Source organism: Hibiscus syriacus, unplaced genomic scaffold, assembly GCF_006381635.1.
Source record: "Hibiscus syriacus cultivar Baekdansim isolate YM2019G1 unplaced genomic scaffold, ASM638163v2 tig00111650_pilon, whole genome shotgun sequence".
In the NCBI taxonomy this organism is placed as follows: domain Eukaryota; kingdom Viridiplantae; phylum Streptophyta; class Magnoliopsida; order Malvales; family Malvaceae; genus Hibiscus; species Hibiscus syriacus.
Window position 1 is genome coordinate 1,392,543 of NW_024063146.1, and position 6,000 is coordinate 1,398,542.

Here is a 6,000-nt window from a genome sequence, read left to right on the forward strand (position 1 = left end):
ACATGACATCACATTGAGAATAGAAGCAAGATACGAACAAATTAAAGAAAGAATCTGTAATAAGTACGGTGGGAGCTATTTTGCTTGTCGTAGGACTAAGCCTTCCAAGATGATCTGAGAAAAGAGTCCCCATATCCTGAGGTTTATGATGTTGAAGCCATGTGTAGTTATCATATAGGAAGCTCCAGACATTCCTCTGAAAACTGTAAGGCACTAAAGCGTAAGATCCAAAACCTGATGGATTCAGGGGCATAGACAATCGAATAATGATTGGGGCATTGCATCTACCACTTGCATCGAGAGCATTGTTTTGTTTGAACTCGTTTTTTTCGGTATTTAATATTTGCTTAAATATTTTTTAATCTTAATGATTGAACTTATACTACCTTCTAAGGTTGAATAATTGAACAATTTTTAATCTTTAGTTATTTGAATATCAAATGAATTATGAATTCTCTTAATTCTTCAAGAATTATATATTTTTGACATATGGCAAGATTAGACCTTTCTGATCCTGTCCAAAACCCCAAAATAAAACCTCTCAATTTTTTTACCCGAAATAATTCATGGTCACTACCAAAAGACCAAATTTTGACATCATCTTTCTTTGAGACTTTGAAACATTGCTTTTATCTTTTTCGAGACACAAAAATGCAAACCTTTCTTTGAGCTAATAAAGTTACCATCGTCTTCTTAGACGTAAAACCCACATTTTTCTACCAATAAAACCTGAAGAAATTGAGTACAAGATGTTCACTTGAACATGATCTTTCCTAAAAAAGACATAACATGGGGCATCTCGCATTATTTTCTAAAGATGAGCTTGTACAATTGAGGCATACTTGGAGCAAGAAGAAAAAAAATAATTCAAAATAATTATGCCATGCATTAATTATATTGTTTTTATATGAATAAGAATTAATCCTCAATATCTATCCCTTGGGGATACCTATTTTGTAAGGAATTTCGTGTATGAAATGATGAACAACATTCTTTCTTTATCCTTTCGCAAAATGAGAAAATATATCCATTGTGTCCCCATTTGAGCCTGAATGATATTTTTTTCTGATTCAACCCTAACCAAGGGTCACCTTCTACACTGGGGGCAAGGTGAAAGAAATTTGCTTGTATGAGTAAAGGTATCAATAAAGAGAAGACCGAAAGGTGAACTAAACACAGAGTGCAAAGATCAAATCAAAGAAGAGAAAAAAACAAAGAAAACAAAGAAAAAATCAAAGAAAAAATCAAAGAAAAAGAATAAAAAGAAGAAAGAAAGAGACAAGAAGCATATGCAAAGATTCTCTCGAGTCAAAGGACACATCAAGTTTTAAACTATGAGATTGATCAAGCACAATCATTCCAGAATCACTTCACTTGAATATCATAGAACATCAAGAGAAATACATATACGAGCATATTCAAATTGAGAAATACAAGATTGAAAGCATCAGAATGAATTAATCCTTGGTTCAATTACCCTTAAACACTTGTTTGGGCCTTTTATCCTTTCTTTCATAATCATGAACCATGGCCTACACTACGTGCCTTAAAAGTCCCTTCTAATCATACATGGATTTCTAAACATAAGAGACTATCTTCAGATCTCATCCCGCCCATCAGGATTAATCTTTTATTTACAAAAGGTTTTCTAAAATCTTTAATGCATGATAGAGAAAAATAATAAAGGGGGTTCAAGACGTAAATTTTGAATAACGTCTTGAAACCAAAGGAGGATTCGAGTTGAAAATCTAAAAAGGCAGCTCGACTATGAAGATGGTATAACTATTGCATAGGAGGCGATCACACAAATCCCTTGATAAGGCATTGCACAACCTGAATGAGAACATGAGAGCTGAGAGTCGGAGAACACTTCCAATAGATGAGTACATAAGCTACTCCATCATACCAGTGAACATCAAATAAATGAGACCACCATACCTTTGACCAAAAATAACAACCTGAGACATTTTTATCCTTTCCTTACGTAACCATTTCTCAAAGATAGCAATAATCTTGACACTTTTCAAATAGCTATAATTTATTGAAGGATTAACAGTGTAATTAATTCTTTGATATCCAATGAGCTCTTGTTTTATGATTTGTCAATTGTAAAACCTAGAAAGGGGCAATATTTTCGAATATTTGATTAAACATATGACTCTCAGACTCTTGAAAATAAAAGAGAAAGAAAAACGCTTTTCAAACAAGACAATCTCTCTGGAGTGGATCTTGGTTGTTGACATATGACTCTCAGACACAAAGCTCATGCTTAGAGTCAGTGTTGAAGCAAGAAACGATGAATGATGGGGCATCTTTGGAGATTCAACATCGAATGTTGGGGCATCTTTAAGGATTCAACATCCTGATATGAACAATTAGATCTTCTGAAGTATCATTTGATTTTGTTTCTCTCGAAACAAATTGTTGTCTCGCTAGAGATAGTTTTCTTAAAAACAAATTTTGTCTCTCGAGATAGTTTCTTTTGAAAAATCTTTGAGTATGTTTCTCTGGAAACAAAATTTTGTATCTTGAGACAATTTGTTTAAAAAAATCTTTGAGTCTGTTTCCCTTGAAACAAAACAAACATCTTTGAGATCGTTTCCCTATAAACGAATTTTGTCTCTTTTGAGACAGTTTCTCTTGAAGCATCATATTTGAGTCAGATTTCCTTGAAATCATTATCCCTAAAGATGGTCTGCCATCCTCATCAAGTAGGAACCTTGTCATCCCCTGACCAGACCTCCTCATCACGTAAGAGTCGTGTCATCCCCCACCAGACCTCCTCATCATGTAAGAACCATGTCAACCCCTAGATAACCAGCCATCCTCATCACGTAGGAACCGTGTTATCACCCTTCCTAAAGATGACCTACCGTCCTCATCATGTAGGAACCGTGTTATCATCAATAAAGATGACATGTCATCCTCATCGTATAGGAATTGTGTCATCTCCCCGACCAGACCTCCTTATCACGTAGGAGCCGTGTCACCCCTAGATAACCAGTCGTTCTCATCGCGTAGGAACTGTGTTATCACCCTTCCTAAAGATGGCCAGATCTCTTCATTACGTATGAGCCGTGTCATCCACTGACCAAATCTCCTCATCACGTAGGAGCCATGTCACCCTTAGACGACCAGACCTCTTCATCACGTATGAGCCGTGTCGTCCCACAAACAAACACATCAAATCTAAAAAAAAGAGAACCGAACAAAAATTAGTTGTCTTTTTCGTCTTTGCCATATTCTTGTTAACACAAGAATGTGCAAAGAGGGGCAACTATAGACACTCGTTTTTGTTCGGGTCTATAAAAATATTATTAAATTATTATATTATTATTTTTTATTTATTATTAATTTACATATTACACTTTTTGCATGCCTAAGTTACAAAGAAGCCCAGACCCGAAGCCTATTACAAAAGCCCACTACAAGTGACCCAGTAGCCCAACAGTACACCAGGAAATCAACCTAAACCAGACCCAATTACAACCAAGATCCGACCCAAAGCCCAACTACAACTGTATCCTGACCCAGATCTGACTAGTTAAGGTATCAAAAACCCTAAATATTTATATCAACAGTCATCCGCCACTGTGCACATAATCTGGACCGTTCATAGGTGCGTGTGATGTACGCGCCGCCTCTTCATCTCCCTAACCGACGCTTGGCCATAACCGACACTCCCATGTTATCGTCGTTACCGAAACCTACGAACAGTGCACCCAAGTTGTCATCAACATCTCCATTCAACACCAAATCAGTCATAAATTAAATCAAGTCTAAAACCCCAATAAAAAAATAAGTTAAATCCTAATTTTTTCAGGATTTAACAGAGAAAAATCTAGAAAAAATCATATCCTACCCCTAGATCATCATTTCAGCAAAACAATGAACAATAAAATAAAAGGAGGAGGGAAGAAAATAAAGGACAGGGGGGACATTCGAATAGAGGAAAAAGGAGGAGAGGGAAAATATTCTGAAAAAATGGAAAAAGAAAACCCAACAGAAACCAAATAGAAAAAAAAACCTTACCTCTCATCGCCTTGTGGTCGTGGATCTCATTAGAGGAGAAGAAAAGCCTTATCGAAGGTGAAATGGGTCTTGGTTTTGTGGGTCTCGATTTAGGGTTTGAGTGGGTAGGGGATGGTTTTTCAGAAAAGGGAGAGTGAAGGGTGAGGTTGAGGGTTATTTGTATATTTGTTTTCGAAGATATCGACGTCGCCTCACGGCCACAACCATGGCTATTTCTTTTTTTTTTCTTCACGGCGAAGGGAAACAGAGAATGGAGGAGAGCTTTGGGCTCTTGTGTTTTGGGGTTGAAACTAATGAGGAAGTAAATCTATTTAGGGTTTATTTTCAAGCCTCTTATAACCCATGCGTGAAACGACGACGTTTTGCCAGAAGAGGGTCTGTGTTTTTGCTAAATGGGTAAATAGCAGAATAGGTCCCATAGCTTCGAAATCTTCCTCTGTGTTTCTCATTGTTTGGGGGACAATTACATTTTAGGTCCTTCAAGCTTTTGTAATGTTTGTAATCTGGTCACTGTAATGAAATTTCATCATTCTAGTTTTAGAACCTATTTTATTTTTGTTTTAATTTTGTCCTTATTTGCTTTCAAATATTTTTGTATTATATTTATGCGTGGGCCATCCTACTTTAGTTTATTTTTACATATGCAATATATTTTCTTGTTGGTTCATTTTAGTCACTAGCTATTGTATAAAGGAAATGCATGTTCTATTTATGTTTGTAATCCATGTACTTCACTCTTTATTAATTTTGGCCATTGGTTTTAACTTTGTGATTGACTTTTCTTTTATTTCCATTTTAGTCCTTGCTTTTTGACTACATTAAGTTTTGGTCCTGAAATTATTACCTAATAAGGGTCTGTAATTAAATTATATTCTGTTTTAATAATATATTATGTGATATTTGTAAACTAGACATGACTTGTTATGGGGTTATTATTATGTTTTCAAATTTGTTGTTTTTACATGTTGGTCCCTTATTTATGTACATATTAGTATTATTAATTCCACCTTGTTTTATCAACATGTTTTTTAATATACAAAAAAAAAGAGAAATTTTTATTTTGAGGGAACTCTACAAAGACTTCTCCCAACTTAAGGGAAGATGTCTTTTCAAGGATTTTCCACATAAATGTTGTTTTATATTCGATAATTTTATTTGTTCCACGATTATTTATTTCGATTATTTTTCACCACTTTTCACTTTTATTTTGTTTTATTTTATGGTATTTTATCTTTACGAAAATTGCGAAATAATGCCTTTTGTGATGGGAATCTATGAGAAAGTCTCCTAACTGAAAATGAAGTGTTTTCCCGAAGATTGTTCATGTAAAAGGGTATTAATTATCCGAAAATTAATACTTTTTAAATAAATTCGAATGAATAAAAAGATCATAATTTAAATATATTTTTGAGTTTGTAACTCCCAATATTTCAACAATATATAATCGTTTGGGTACCAAAATTTGGGCGTTGTGGGGTGCTCATCCTTTGCCACACATAACCGACTCCCGAACTCTTAAAAACGAATCTTTGGTAAAACGTATACCAGTTTTTAACGTTTAAGGTTTCCAACCTACCTAACTTAATGGTTGGTGGTGACTCTAAAATCAAACCGTTTTCCAAACCTAAGTTTCATCACATTCCCCAAACTATTTTTTTAAGTCTAACGGATACCCGCGGGAAACGTTATGACATCAATCATGCTATTTAGTACAATAAATTAATTTTGCTCAATCCTCACATGTTTGTTGGTTAAGCAAGGTCTTATATGACCAAACAAGCACCGAGTGCATGGTATTTTGAACTCTCTCAATTTCTATTGCAGTTTGGTTACCAAAAATTCAAAGTAGATGTTTCACTCTTTATCTATAATGTAAAAGGGGTCAACATGTTCTTTATAATGTATGTGGATGATATTGTGCTTACTGGTAATAATGTTGTTTTTCTTGATCACTTTATTACGTCATTG